Source organism: Falco biarmicus, chromosome 1 (genome assembly GCF_023638135.1).
Source record: "Falco biarmicus isolate bFalBia1 chromosome 1, bFalBia1.pri, whole genome shotgun sequence".
NCBI lineage: Eukaryota > Metazoa > Chordata > Aves > Falconiformes > Falconidae > Falco > Falco biarmicus.
The window spans coordinates 119,787,980-119,803,645 of NC_079288.1; the positions used below are offsets into that span (position 1 = coordinate 119,787,980).

Here is a 15,666-nt window from a genome sequence, read left to right on the forward strand (position 1 = left end):
TGCCCACCCACACAAATGCTTTCTGTGTTAACCTTTCAGTAAGAGAGCTGAGCTTTGCTTTCAGAGATGAGAAACCTTGCTCTTGTTATTTAGAATTATCTGTCTGATGAAAACTTGAGTGGCGAAAAGCAAAGTTTCTGTCAGTAACAATTCATTACTGGATGCTTGTTTCAGTCTGGCATTTCAGCGGTTGGTTTGTGAATTTTGGAACATACTTACTGGATGTTTGCTGTTTACAGTGGTCTGCAGTCTTCACATAGTGCTTTTTACGTTAAACGTAGTAATGTAATAATTGCAATAAGTACGTCTTACAGAGGAGCATAAAAAGGTCTTGCCACTTTTGTGCTTTATCTTAAAAGGCACCATGCCAAAATTCATGAGAACAAAACCTCTGTATCTTGATTATACTGAAGTTTGGAGCAAATTCACTAAAAGTTTTTACTCTTGACTGTGCTCCTTTGGGAGCATATGACATATTCCTGATGGTTATTATCCACACCTTCAGTGTCTGTAAATTTATTTTTTTTCCTAAGTTACAAACTGTCCAAAAAATTTAGTGTTCTCCTATGACTCAGAAGATAATCTGGGAAAAACAAAACAAAACACCTCTGCATTTTTGGCTTATGCAAGGGATATTCCACCTCAGACTTTATCTATGCTTAATTCAGCCTGCCAAAATGCCCTCAGAGGAATACTGCAACATCAAGGTATTGCAAATGCATTTTATTCATGTAAAGTCTTTAGTTTACAAATTCTGTTTTGAGCATCCCAATATTCAAAGGTGACGCTGGCCTTCAGTTTGTAGCAGGTGAATTTTAGCTGCTTGTCTTCAGCTCTGTAAACCTTTTCATCTCGTGTTTCTTAACCTTTTCTCTTGACTGCCGAGTAACCTGGTACACTGGAGATGCAACTCCACAGATAAACATGTTGGCTGAAACGTGCTCAGTGTGGTTTTGTATCTGAGGATTCACTAGGCTGTTTTTATCCTTGCCCAATGCCAGCATCATTTCTCCCCCCTCCCTCCAGATACACTGCCTAACATATTAGTTTATTTAGATGTTTGCTAGAGATTTCTTTGGTCTTCCGTACTGAATATTCAGTTGCCAGCAGTGGGTGTAACTGCCAGTGTTGACAGCTAGTTTTATTTGCAAACATAGACTGCTCCCTTAGGCACAATTCCTTTGTTAATGATGTTTCCAAGCCGTACAGAATTATGCAAGAGTCATGACATTAACTACTGTCTTATGTCATATTTTATTCCTTTTTCTAATTAGCATTTGTCCTTATATCTGTTTTCAGAACTCGGATCTTTGCGCTTACCTGTACGCTGAGCTTACTGTGAGCAGATGAAGTTTGCATCTGTTTCATAAAATCCAAAAAGACCACCGAACAGGAAACAACTGGATTTTGAACTGCACTTTAATGCCTCCATGCAGGAAGACAGGATCATAGTAAGCAATGCTTTTGATAATAAATGGAGCATTCGTATCTGAGCAGTCTTTAAAAGTTAAAAACAAATACAGCTTATTAAGTATAGATACTTTTAAGATGTCATGGGTAACAAAGAGTTAACCTGCCTTTATAAAATGTAGTGTTTATTATGCTCTTCTAGCAAAAGAGAATTAATGGATTTACCCCTGTCTTTATGCTTCATCCTAGCAGTAAAGCTAACCAAATTGTAGGAGGAAACATATGTGCCTGCCCTATGCAGCATAGTGTAATTAGGTATATTTATTTATATTGTGAATATTGATGATCATCCAGTGAGCCATCAGGTATTACCTTTTGTCATATGAAGTGCAGAAGTTCTCTGAGTGAGTAAATGATCTAAGTGACCATCGCTGTATTCCTGGGATCCAAAACTACCGGTGACATTCATGCAACTGCAGAGGCTTGCCCAGCTATAACGTCACAGTATCACAGAATGGCCAGGGTTGGAAGGGACCTCTGGAGATCATCTAGTCCAACCCACCGCTAAAGCAGGGTCTCAGCTTCATCCTCAGCTTCCTCTAAGATAAGAGGGGCTTAGCAAAAAAAAAGAGTAAGATTTCTCTCGGTTTTAGCAATAGAACTGATCACCAACTAGATGAATGTGGTTATTTTCCACTGTCTTGACTGAAAATAAATTTGAAGTGCCTGCTTAAACCCTGCAACTCCTCTGAAGCAATCGGGGCAGCGCTTTCCAAGGGCAGAAACTGTAATAGACTATTTTCATCTCTAAACATAAGCAGCTGAAGTTCCCCTGAAATTAGGTAAATTGTATTGCTTTGTACAAAGGTTCAAGTTGATTCCCAGGTTGGGGGTTAAAATTTTCAAAACCTGTGAAGGTGCGTTGCTTCTGTGAGGTTTCCAGCTCAATAATAAATAGCCTTACTCATAGCAAATAGGAGGAAAAACAGAATAACGGACTTCTTTCACCAGTAAAATTCACATACTGTCCGATAGGGTTTTTTTTCCTGCATGTTCCAGTCTCAGGAATACTTTGGCTTCACATATTGCACCACTTCTTTTACAACAATGTGTGCCCACTTTTTACTTAAGCCTGAGCTTGGGCCTGTGTTTGGGGATTAATAAGCCTGTGTTGAGCACTGTGCTGCTGTGGCTGCAGTGGTACTTGAAGAAGGCAGTTTAAAGTTGGAAGGGGTCTCTTTACAGTGTGGTTGAGTTTTGGAGGTACACAACGCAGTATGTAGGCTTAGCTTTCTTAAAGAAAATCCTATGCCCAGCTTTAATTATTGAGCTCTTGGTTCTCCTCCCTGATACTCTGCCCTACCATTAAGAGACCAGACTGGTTTTCCTTGAGAACTTTCCATGGCCTGTTTATGCCCATGATACTTTATTGCTCAAGGCTGACAAACAATGGTGTTGCTACAGTGCGTTACACCCTCTGTTTTTCCTTTCAGCAGCCTAAGCTTATTTTTTTCAAAAAAACCTTTCCCCGCTTCAGATATCACACGTGGCTGCTCAGGAGAATGACATTTCTCTCTGAAACATGCTCAGAGTAAATACATGAATTTAAATGTCAGAATGTTTGAGTTGTGAGAGACTGGGAGTTGAACAAGTATCTTAAGACCTGTGTAATTTTTGATGCTTTACCTCACACAGGAAAGGGCTGCGATTCTCATTCCTCTGTCTGATGGTGAGTTCTTCAGAGGGAACGTCTGTTTCAGACAGAAAAATAAACTGAAAACTTCTTCATCCTGTAACTGACCCTGCCACTGTCATGCCAATCTAGAAAAAAATTATTTTCTCATCTATGAGAAATATTCTTATGCTAGTGAAAAATCCACCTATTTCAGAGAAGGGTATTTTTTTATTTAAATCCGTATCTTTAAGAAGCAAGTCAAACTTGTCAGCCATGTGATTTAGTTTACTCATCTGTAAAATTGATGTGCTTCCTCCTTAGCCGAGGAGTGTGGGTGGCGTTATTTCTAATGTAAGTGGAAGAAAAATAGTTTGTGCTAAGAATGATTCTTTCTAAATTACTAGTTATTAAATATATTCTGGTTTGAGTAAAATCCTTGGTATGTCATAAGGCTTTGTTTCAATGTCGAATACATTTTTATGGGCATTCCAACTTTGAACTCTCCTATCAAGTTACTGGCCCGGCAGCAATGTCCCGCAGTCTATGTTACAGGAATATGATGTTGCTTATATAAATGCTGTCACAGCCAGGTGGCTATTCTGTTTTTGCTAATTGTGTTGGACTCCAGTGCCAGCATTTGGTAGTCCGGTGAGATTAACTCAATGGAATTTCACCATTTATGCCAGCATGAGCTTTTTTCACCTTGTATCTTTTGTACGTCTTAGTGACGTTACGGTATTTGTAACTTCATATGGTATATTTGAGTCCTGTTCTCTGTAGATACCAAGTGTGAGGTTACTCACTGATGTACCGCTAGAGCCAGGCTGACATCATGCCTATATTGTTACGGAAACAATGAGGTCGTTGATAATGTTTTGATGATTTAGCTGATGCCTTGGTTGTAAGAGTCTGCCATATTTGTTGCTGTATGGAACATCATACCAGATAGCGCCGTGTTCTTAAGCGGGACATGAATCAGCGTGAAAGCAGCTTTTATATTGTCTTCTCTGGAAGTTCGCTGTATGTTCTTCATCGGCCTTTCAGTATGTTAGTCTTCTGTATTTGGAAGTCATCTATTCCTGATTTGACTTCCCTGCTCTTGACCAAACTTACCGGTTTGCAGCCTTCTTTATAACTCCGTACATCAGAGGATATCTGTATGTGATAGATACATCGACTATGGAATGATCTTGGTGTCATCACTGTAGAGCAAACACAATTGCAAAAGCAATTATTGTTAGTTGTGATTTACAGTGTGGTAGTGTTTCCCCTTTCTTCCTTGTTCATCAAACTTCTCAATGGCAATCAAATGCCTTACGTGTATATCTGCATATCTTTTGAAAATGAGACGACATTTCTAGTCTTTAACTGTACAACAGTAAAGAACAGATACTAGATGGGTTCTAGGTTCAACAGTGCTCGGTGTTTTGCATGTGCATATTGATATTTTCCCTGCAGAATTTGGTCTACATAGTTCTTGCCAAAAAGGAGACTTGTTCACAGCCAGATTGAAAATTTGTCGCAGCTATAAAATCCATTTAACAAGAAAACATCATTAAAAGCCTTTCGTTGGTTGGTTGGTTGGTTGTTTTTTGTCTGCGTTCTCTGTGAACCTGCAAATACATCCTCAGTATATCTCCTGAGATTATGAAGTCTGTCATTTTCAAGAGAAGCAGAACACACACTTGCTAGGACAAGTATACCTTTTTTATTTTTGTCTTGATGCCCTTAAGTTGACTTGATAACCTCTAAATTTTCTGTGATTCTTTTGATTGTACAGCACTTGTGACCCCTAAATGATAGTTCCTAATAGAGCAAACTTTTGAAAGTCAAAATAAATTTTGTGAGAAAGGGTGGTCTCAGTATTTGAACTGTTTCTTAAGACCTAGCTTTGTCTAGAATTATCATTAAATTCATCACAATTTAATTAAAGTCTTCACAAACCTTGCTTTTATCAATGAAAAGAATTCCTCACACCAAAGTGAAAATAATATTATCACAACACAGATGAAGGAGTTTCAAATCAGTGCAGATACTGGGTTAGCGCTTGCATTGTGTCCCTTTACGAGTGGTGTTCTGCCTTGTAAAGCGATACAAATTTAAAATTAGAAAACAGATTTTTCTGTGCAGCAACACTCCTATTTGGATACCTACAGCTAAAACCCAATTTAAATAAAAATCTATTTGGTATTTCCCTAGGCTGTTATGTCAGAAATTCTGATTGACTGCCTTTGAAACTATTTTTATAAATTTCTGGTTGTAACTAGCACTTAGTTACCAAGCGAGCAGCTGGATTTGCAAAGAAGCTGAATCCCTTGGGTAGTGCTATCTGCTAAGGTCATTCAGGTAGATTAGAAGAGCATAATTAAGGATGTAGTATAAGATCTAAAAGCTTCCTTAACAAAATGTCAATTACATTGTAGTATGCCTGACTGAAATACTAATATATCTTTTTCCTCTTTTTCAGTTCATATGTCACCATCAGGGCACATGTCTGCCCCTTTGGCTTTGAAAATCAGTTTATTGATATTATCCATAAAAACAAAATGTCACCCGAGCATAGTAAATGTAATTTATGCATTTGTCCAGTTGTTTACACAGGATTTATATCAGCAGTTTAGCAAATTAAGACAAATGACATTTCTCAGTGCCCTTTTTGTGGCAAACGGGTGGTTGTGGTGTTTTTCCTGACATGATACTAAAGGAAAGCAAGACAAAATACTTCTCTAATGGCTTGTTATATCACCAAGATGGTGTAGCAAGAAGTTAATTGAAAAATCAGTTTCTGTTGTCTGAGTTTGGTTAATTTGTCTTGAAAAAGCACTGTCATGGTAATTTAGCAAATTGGACTGTGGTTGTTTATTTCCTTGTGAGCAAAGGCGAATGCAAATACTGTATTTCTGACATTTAAAGTTGTAGGAAAATTATTTTAAAAATTTCCATAGTCATGGCAAGTCAGTGAATTTAGATACATTTTCTACTTCTACCTGTCAAATTATATTTATAAATATGTATTTCGTACTTCCTGTAATATGGAAGAAAATGGAACTTTCCCGTGATAGACCAGGTCAAATAAAATCCCTGTTGAATATCTGAAGTCTTAATGTGGACTTTTGGGTTTCGAAATGGAAAGCTGTGATTTCTAAACCCACCGATTCTGCCTAATTTAGAAAGGAACTAAATCTCCCGACACAGTGCCGTTTGGTTGGCAGATCCCCAGCCTCGGCTGTGCGGACGCAGCACTGTCTGGGGCCGGCGGAGCTGGAGCAGCCCCATCGCTAGCTCAGGGCTGAAGTCAGAGCGGGTGGAGAAGACGCAGCGTGCCTGTGCCTCCGTCCTGGAGCGGTGCCTTCCCCTGGAAACTGCGATGGGGAGCGTCCTGGCAGCTGGAACTGCAGGGTAGGAAATCTGTGCTTCCATTGCACGAATGGAAAACAAGCTCCGGTAGACAAGTTTGGAGATCTTAGCTGAAAACAATTTTTTTATTGTTTGGGGTTTGGTTTTTTGTTTGGTTTTTGTTTGTTGGTTTTTTTTTTTTTTTAATCTTATAGCCAACTTCAGCTTGCCTTTTTGGTGGCAAAACCAGTCCAATAACATTCTCTGTCCTTTAAAAACACCTGTATAGACAGAAAGGTCTGTGTGGAAGAGAAAAAATTGCAGGGTTGGGCTTGTATCTCCTGTGCAGCGTCACTTGAAGGTTTTTGAGGGACGAAGCTTCCCAAGTCAAACGTTTTGTGTTTTGCTTCTGATGTGTTTTATTTGAGATGACTCCACTGAGTTCAAAGACTGCCTTATTCATGGAGCGAATGATATTTCTCTGACTGTCTGAAGAACAGAAATATTAATGGCTGCAGTTCTCGTGCCTGTGCCTAAACTGATGAGTGACTAACATCTGCCTCTTTCTGAAGCGTCTGCTGGGACTTGACCAACTGTTACCTGCGCGAGACATAAGAAAAGACAGAATCCATATTTTCACGTATACCCATTTGTTCCTAACGCCTGAAAAGAGAGCTCAGAGCGCAGGTGCCTACCTAGGAAGGGGCTCAGAACTGAAGGCCAAAAGCTGTGTTGGGACTGAAGTGAGGGACGTTGGCATACAAAGCCCTAAAATCCAGTTCTGTTCTGGAAAGCCAGGGCAGCAAGCTGCACGACACCTCTTCATCGGAGTCCTAGGCTCAGATCTGGTGGAGAGTCATACCTGTGCTCCGCTCCGTTTGTCGCAAGCAGCGCTTCTTACATTGGTAGGATTAATCGCACTGTGTTCAGGTGAGGATCATGGTAAATCTTCGCAGAACTGGTCAGTGACCTCCATGTCAGATTTATGTGCCTTGTAACTACAAAGCTCCTCTTTGGCAATTGTTGGCTACGTAACAGCCTCGTTGATCTGGAAGTCAAACTGCATGTTTGGGTTCTTTTTCATTTGGAAGGATATTTACGCATTTATTTACACATCTGTAAAGCCATTACCTACTGGGAAAAACCTGAGAAGAATTTAGGAAGTCACAAGAAGCAGCAGATGTTAGCTCCCTCTGAGGTAGTTCTACAAGGTTTAGGTAAGGAAAGTTAGGAAAAATGTGTTTCTGTGTTTTCTTATTTAAATCAGTGTATTAAAAAAGTTGTTTGGAAAACATACTGAGCTATGAAAAGTCCTCTTTGCTCCTACCTAATTCTGCATGTGTGGAGTTATCTGCAGTGTCTGCAAACTTTTTCTGAAAGCCTTTTCTCTGGTAATTGCAGTAGTTTTGGCTGCCTATATGGAGCGTGTTCAGAGGTCTTAGACTCTCTTCGGTCATATCTTCTACTTGATTTTAATGTGTGGTCCTGTTCCGGAAAGTGTAAGTAGAAATGGGGTTGGTTTATTACATTTTATCTGTTGACTTACTGAAAGTGTTTGAGACAAATAGAAATTTGCATTTACTCTCCTTTTTGGTTTTATACTCAAAAGAGAGGAAAATGTACTGTACTTTTGTTTCTAGGTATTTATTTCTCTGCTTGTAAATGCTGGGACTTTGTATTTTCCTGCTCCACCCTTTGCTTCTTTAAGTTTTTAAGTCTTTGAGGTTTGGGGTTTTGTTTGGCATTTTTATTTTTGTTTCTTTCTCCAAACGTGTTTGTCAAATAAGTAGAATATCCTCTTGCCTCTGGCTCTTTTCTGGGGAATTGAAGGTTGTTTGGGTCAACAGTGCTGGTCAAAAGTAGAATTATGAAAATGCTGGAGAGAGAAGTCACTGAAGGTCTTTTGTAAATGAGAGATTGTTTAGGAATAGCGCTTTCATAAGAGGAGGGAGTTTGGATTTTACTTGAATTCAAGCTCCTGCTGTCACTGAGGAAATAAAGCTTCCTTGGGCAGCCCATTCCAGTGCTTCACAACCTTCCCGGTGAAGAATTTTTTCCTGAGCTAAACCTCCCCTGGCACAACTTTGAGGCAGTTTCCTCTTGTCCTATCACTCGTTACCTGCGAGAAAGTCCTGTGTTTCTTTATGGAAGCAGTTCTCTAGAGGAAAACGTTGTTGGTTTGGGTTTGGGTTTTTTTGTTTTTTTTCATTACAGCAAGCAAAGGAGTAACTACACATGTGCCTGGATGTGGTGGGTTGCCTGGACAGGAACTGCAGCTCTTTGTGGGGAAGGGAGCAGGTGTATTTCTTACGGGCTCTCTGCCTTTTTCTGTTTGACACGGAATACTTCCTCCACTGTAAATTTAAATTTACTGTAAATCGAAGCCCAGAGATGCCAGCCTGTTCAGTTTTATCAGGTGTTTGTGAACTTGCCTTATCATTTTAGTTTCCAAGAGTAGCTCTTGTGCTGGCTGCTGCCGTGCTCTACAGAAGGAACTCAGAAGCTCTGGCCTAGGATTTTTATGCAGGTGCCTTGCCTTCCTGGTGTTGAGGATGGCTACAGTCTGAAATTCAAGACTAAATTGTCTCAAGTTCAAGGTTAAATTCAAGGTGAAAGTCTTCAAGGCACCTTAAAACAGGCAAACAAATGTCCCTGCCACCACCTTCCTTAGAAACTGGTGTTCACGTTACAGACAGAATAGCTGCTGACCCAAAAGCATAAAATACTTGTGTTAAACTGAGCCCAGTGCCCCTGTCTTTCTTGTTTTTGTGGGTGCTTCTTGGAGAAAGCTCATGGCCTTACTTTATCCTCCTCAGCACATGAGGGTCTGGGGCGTCGGGGGAAATGTTTGCACAGGCCAAACTTCGGGAACTGCTGGCCCTTGTGGAGCAAATTCCACTGCAGTGTTTGTTCCTGGGTGTCCTGCTACTGCTACCCCTGCTGTGGGAAGCCCCAGCATATTTACAGGCCTGATCTTGTAAAATCTGAGTCTTCTGATAGCTGGGGGATTTTGTCTTTTCTGTGGCTGGTTAATTGCTCGTAATGCCTTCCTCTGAAGGGAGACATGGAACTGCTGTGGAGTTAGACTATTGTCCTTGAAAATTGCCAGGCTGGTGTGGTCTATTGCTTTAATTCCTCTTCTTTAAACTTCTGGGTTTAATATTATTACTGTAGCACATAAATTAGGGCAAAGAAACTGCTGTTTGGTGAGTGCTCAGGCAAGAGGTGGCAACAGAAAGGACGTACGGTTGTGAAGTTATTTAGGAACCCACGTCCATAATCTAGTACTTCTAAAAATCCTTTTGGTCAGATGGTGTGTTTTTCTTTATTTCCCAGCTGGATTCAAAATATGCTTGTATAAAATGTAGCCTTGGGAGACAGAACCACTGGTGACACAATTCCGGGTGCTTCTATTGCCCGCTAGTGCCAACAGGAGCCACGGAGGCAGGCACGTGAAGGCGGCAGCGTCGGGGATGCGCGGTAGGGCAGGCAGGGTTTCTTACCTTTTCTTTTTCTGCTGTCTTGGCTGAGAATACATTTCTACTGAAGAGTTATCCAAGTTCAGTGCTCAGAGAAAAAACATACGAGAGAGAAACCGGGATCTCCAGAGCTCTCACATCTGATTTGCTGTGTTTTGGGGAGCTGTTAGTTGTGTCCAACGGGTAGTGGAGTATTTTCTTTCTCTGCTGAATCTTCTCCCACCAGGTACGTCTCCTTGAATATATGTATATGTTCAAGTACATTCTGGAGAAATTTGCAAGTAAAATATTCTTGACTTGTAGTTTTTAAATGCTGTATTCGCTATAGAAAGTGCCCTTTGTGATTGAAAGTGCTTCAGCAATATTGACAAATCCAAGTAACTTCTTACAAAAGGAAGAGCACACATATTTGTAGGGAGAATAAAGAAGGTAAGACAGGGTTAATCTGAGAAAGTAAAGGATATTATTTACTTGCAGTCATGGTAACCATCACTGGGACACTCTTGTTTCAGCTCAGTGACAAACATGGTCCCTGGGAGTAGATTGTTTTTATTCCGCAAGCGGCTCTTTTCTGCCTGAAACTGCACTGCACCTGCCTGTTGGGATAGCGTGAGGACGTCACAATGCCAGATTTGAGACAAAATGTGAAATCTACCAAATGTGTTTCAGTGTTTTGATGCAAATACCGTTAGTATGACATCATGGCTATGTCTTTAATTCTTTTAAGAGTTTCAGCTGGCTACCTTAAACTTTTCAGGTTCACTTAATTTTGCTGGAATAATTGGTTTTCCTCATTTGCAGCGGAACAGTGCAGTAAGTTTCTTGAGGGTGAGTGTCCTTGCACAGCTGGTAAATACTGGAGCGTGAACCGGCTGATGTAGCAATCAGAGATGCTCAGATGGCAACGTAGGTCAGGGGCAGTATTTTCCCCTATACTGACACATGGAGTTCATTTTCAGATTGTACAGCTTTACATGTGCACATATAGATGTATATACGTGCATATAGGCGTGTATGTATTTTTTTTATTGGCAGGACCTTTCCCCACCCCTAAATCCCAAACCTTGCCTGTGAAATTAATGGTATAGTTTAAATACTTCATTAGACTTGATTGAGATCCAGGTGTGCAAAGGCTGGAAGAAATGCAGACTTTGTGAAGCTTTTTAAAGCGCATTGAGGAAGCCGGATATGGACATGCTGAGCCATGTTGCAGTTTGATATGGTTATGCAGATGGTCTACGGCCCTCGCGTACCGGTGGAGGCTGGAGGGAATCCCATTGCGCTGCTGAGACATGAAGGAACTCCTGGAGCAAGTCCACGGACAGCTGCTTTACTGCTGCGCTTCGCTATCTTCTCCAAGCACCAGCAATGCCCAAAGCCAGCAGCTTCCCCAAGCAGTTCAAGATGCCAGGAAATCTACTTTGAACGCGTTTGTATGTTGCAATAACTAATTTGTGAGAGGAATTACTTTAAATTTGGCAATGTGTGCTTATCCAGATGGACAAATGTGACTGCAGGTGTGAAAACAAGTGGAGTTCCCCCAAGGCAAACCCGTACCGTGTTTGGGCTGCGGCAGGTGGAGCCGTCACAGGTAATTCACCCGGTGCCATGTGTCAGCAGGAGAGAGACTGCAGATGCCTGGGATGGAGAAGCATGAGAAGCCAGCCCTGCCACCGCCAGCAGGACAGGGTGAGCCACCAAACCCACTTATTCCTTACCAGGGGTCTTTTGGGCAAACACACGTTGAATCGATCCGTGGCTTCCGAGCATCTTTTAAGAGCACCGGTGTAAAAATGAGGTCTTGGGTGGTCATTTATGGTTCAAGTAGCAGTTTATATATTTATTATAATTATACACAACCTTGACAATCTATATTGCCATTCAAAAATAAATTGAAATATTGTCAATCTGCACATGATCTGTCACTAATAAGAATCCCATTTACATACATAGTAAACATTTTGCATACTTAGAACACTGCTTTAAATTCCGACACTCCCATCTCACCCCCGCCTCCCCTCCCATCCTATGGAGTTATGTTCAGGCTGTGTAAACAAACTTCTCCCACTACGCAACATTCAGGGACTACCACCTTTTTTTATTAATTTAATTAAACCATTTCAGTGCTTTGTAGAGGTGGCCGGTGGGTACAGCTCTTAAAACTTTTTTTGTTTAAAATTGCTTTTTTGTTTGAAATGATTCATCAACAGATCACGTGGCAGCGATTCCTACTTTTTACCGCTTGCTCTATTTCCTTGTGACCAGGAAAGATGGAACACAGGGTTTAGTATCTGTATCAGGTGAGTAAAGTCAGTCACACAAGTGCATTCCTGGTGTGCTAATAGGAGCTATTCTGCAGTGCTAACAGTCACATGTAGTTGTTTTCACTGTTTTCATGTGTAATCAGTGGTTGGAGTCTTAAACTTTCAACTGGAGAATTATGAATTCAGCTAAGAGTCAGCCACAACACACGTGCTTTTTAACTACTAGGAGTTTGCATTTATACTCCAGACATTATCTTGGGAGCTGAAATGAGAATCAATGAGGCGTTAAGAGGCAACGTAATATTCTTCTATCCACTTGAAGAAAACTCAACAGCTAGCGGTAGCTAACAGAAGCATCCTTTGAGCGCGTGGACACTGCACTGACCCCCTGCTGAAGTCTGGACACCTAGGCTTCAGCTTAGAAGGGCTCACACAAACGAGCACATTAGCGTATTACACTGTGCTAACACTGAAATGAAAGCCCTGCTGCCCGGTAGCGAGGTTCACGGTGACGCTATCTGTGGGAATTTACCTTTTTTTTTCTCTTACAGGGGCTGGCACTTGCTTTCAGCCAGCAAATGCAGCATGGTTGGAGAATGGTTTCACGTTTTTTGAAAGGCAGGGATAACCAGAGCACCGAGCGGCGTAGATTCCAAGGGTTGTTAAGGCTGTGAAGTTCTCATATACTGTCCAAGAATACCTAGGAAGCAAAGTCTCCTGCCAGCTCCTTGCCCGGTTCCTGGAATTACACTTAAAACATAATCCTTACAGGGAAAAACCCCACTGAAGTAGGGGGTATTCGAGAGCAGGCCAGTAACAGGAGAAATCTACAGTAGAGGCTGGAGCTCAGGGCACAGAGAGCGGTTTCAAATGCCCAAGATGCGAAGGAGCCTAACCAACAGCTAGACGGGACACGCTGGAGCAACGGCTTTCCCTTGGAAGTGGAAAACCCAACCCCCTCATACTGCACCCCCGGCAGCAGCCCCCCCAGCCATGCACAATGCTGCAGCCCCAGACGTTTCAGAAGCAGCACCACGGCCCCTGCGGTTCCGCAGGATCTGGGACCCAAGCGCCTGCTCTCACCCCGAAGGCAGCGTTTCAACAGCCAAAGAAGGGCACTGACTGCCACAAGCAAACACGGGAGAGGGGTCTTCAATTCAGAGCAAACAAGGCAGGCAGCTGTGCCAGGTTGTTTTACCGTGTAGAACACTTGCCCGTTCAAAGAAAAGTAAACTTTTGTACTCTTAAGAAAAAAAATCTGCTTATATTACATCCGAATGAAGCTCAAAGAAAATCCTGAAGCTTAAACCACTGCAATGAAAGACATGGAAAGCAAGCCATGAATCAGTTGTAAAAGGGCTAGTAACAACTTCGAAAATTCACTGGAAAGCCATTTCTCGAGCAAGTCCACCAACGCTCGAGACAGCGGCATTTCCTTTCTTTAAAGGAAAGAAAGACAGATGGTGCTGGTAGAACAAAGTATTTATGCTGGTTTGTAACTGAACTTATACATGAAGTTCTAAGACCACGATTAACAAAACATTTTTTTATTCAACACAAAACTGTACTGCCTTTACAAGGATGGCGTCACGTCCTGTTACTTCTTTTTGGGGGGTGGAGGGAACATTCTCAAACACCAGAAATGTATCTTTGCCCTTCAACAGAAAGTCTAGCAAACTAGATACTAGCATATCGAACTAAGTACCAGCAAAAAATACCTGCTTTGAAAATATACAAGGAGAGTAGCATATTACTGTTGGTTCCCTAACAGATTATTTTATTTTATGGTGCAGGATACTTATTCCGGTGCTGCTGGGGTAACCACAGGGTGACCTGCTTCTTGAGTCCAATGCACAAAACCTCATCATCAAGTTGTGCATAGCTTGTATTAATACTTGAGAACCTTACCATCTGCATCCTGGGAAAATTTCCTGTTTGTAACAGAAGACAGATAACTTATTGCAGTAAGGCCTACGTTTACGTGTCAGTATGAAGTTCGCTGTGGAAGGAACAGTTTTGCCCTTCCAAATGAAATTCCTAACCTGTATACCCACAACCAGGTGCTCTCGGCAGTCTGTGGGCAGCGCTCCCCTCCACCACCCATCCAGAGACAGAGCAGACAGATGCACAGCACCTGTGCAACGAAGACAACTTTACTACAATTGCTTGCCATAACCATACCTGCTTTTAAGCTTACTCTAAAATTATACCAGCCTTTGCGCATAAGAAGTGCCTTGAACATTTGAAATGTAGTATCAAGCATCTGCTGACCACAAGCAGAAGACTTTTATGTTCTTACACATGACCCAGCTGTTGGGGAGCTTACACAGCAGATTCCCACTGTTCAAGCTCTTCAGCCAGGTACCAGGAAGTCTACTAGACAAACTGCTGCGTAGATGGGTTTTAGGAAGTCAACACTCAAGCACACAACTCACTCCACTGCTATGGTAAAGCCACTAAGACAGTCAGGACGTTAAAGCCCACAGGACCAAAGCCAGCTCAGTTGTGTACAGGCTCAAACTTATCGGGACAATTGACACTAAAGTACAATCACCCCCTCGGTGCCAAAGGTGTGCGACTACAGTGGCAGAATTCAAGACTGAGGTTGCAGAGCAGCTGCAGCTCCCTTCAAGGTCACTCAGGTTTTGTTCAAGGGCTTTAAATGTGTCAACTCAGGGTGCCAGACACCATCCCCAACTGACAGCAGAGCAAAGTACACCACACATCTCAGTCACTTATGAAGATACAATTCCAGCACTCGAGGTAGTAGCAGGTTTATACGCAGCTGTAAGTGACACCTGCTGTCTCTGTGAAGGTACGTCAGAGGGTAGTTCACCTCTGCCACCTCCAGCGTGGGTCAGGGCCTGCTCCCGTAGCATCAACAATGCTGGAGCGTGAAGGGCACAGCTGCAGCTGAAATGGCTGCCAAAGGCAGGAACAGGAGCACAACCCTTCCCTCGCTTGCAAGGAGAACTGCTGCGGGAGTGCCTCAACACCGCAACACCTACAATGCGTTTCTGTGATGGAGCTCCAAGTCACTGAAGTGTTACGCTGGAGCTAACCCCAGCCCCTTCTGCTGACTGGACTAAGGAACTACCTCCCATGGAGGAGCCCATTCCTGTTCCGGTCAGAGTAGTTGTTCCAAGTCAAAAAAGAAAAGAAAAAAGTGACTTGCTTTAGCAAGTGCTACAGTACCTCAGTGACTGACAGCGACTGAAGTGTTCAGAATATACAAACACATTAGACCCTGACAATGTCTAAGATGTATCAAAGAAAACAGCGACTCAACTGTGTAATACGTTATCGACACTTTCATTAGCTCGGCTAAATGACCAGAGATAACTTGTAAGCTATGCAAGCTCGTCAAGTAGATTCCATCTTTGGGGTAATAATATCCAGTTTGAAAGCTCTTTTGTTTAGATCCTCAACCCAAAAGATTTACGATTTACATGCCGAGTACTGAGGCTTAAATAAGCCTGCAGTATTTATTTCAACTTTGCAA

The 15,666-nt window shown here is 42.0% G+C and overlaps 1 long non-coding RNA gene across 7 annotated transcripts in view; it reads left to right on the forward strand.

The window, feature by feature from the left end:
- LOC130142440 (uncharacterized) overlaps nt 1-12,063 on the forward strand; it is a 30,595-nt gene extending 18,532 nt beyond the window's left edge. For 3 of the 7 annotated variants that reach the window (XR_008819410.1, XR_008819409.1, XR_008819401.1), the window contains exon 3: nt 1,300-12,063. This is a non-coding gene — a long non-coding RNA (uncharacterized LOC130142440). The remainder of the gene's footprint in view (nt 1-1,299) is intronic. The other 4 variants (XR_008819408.1, XR_008819403.1, XR_008819405.1 and 1 more) reach the window with 4 other exon arrangements.
- Nucleotides 12,064-15,666: the final 3,603 nt, after the last annotated feature.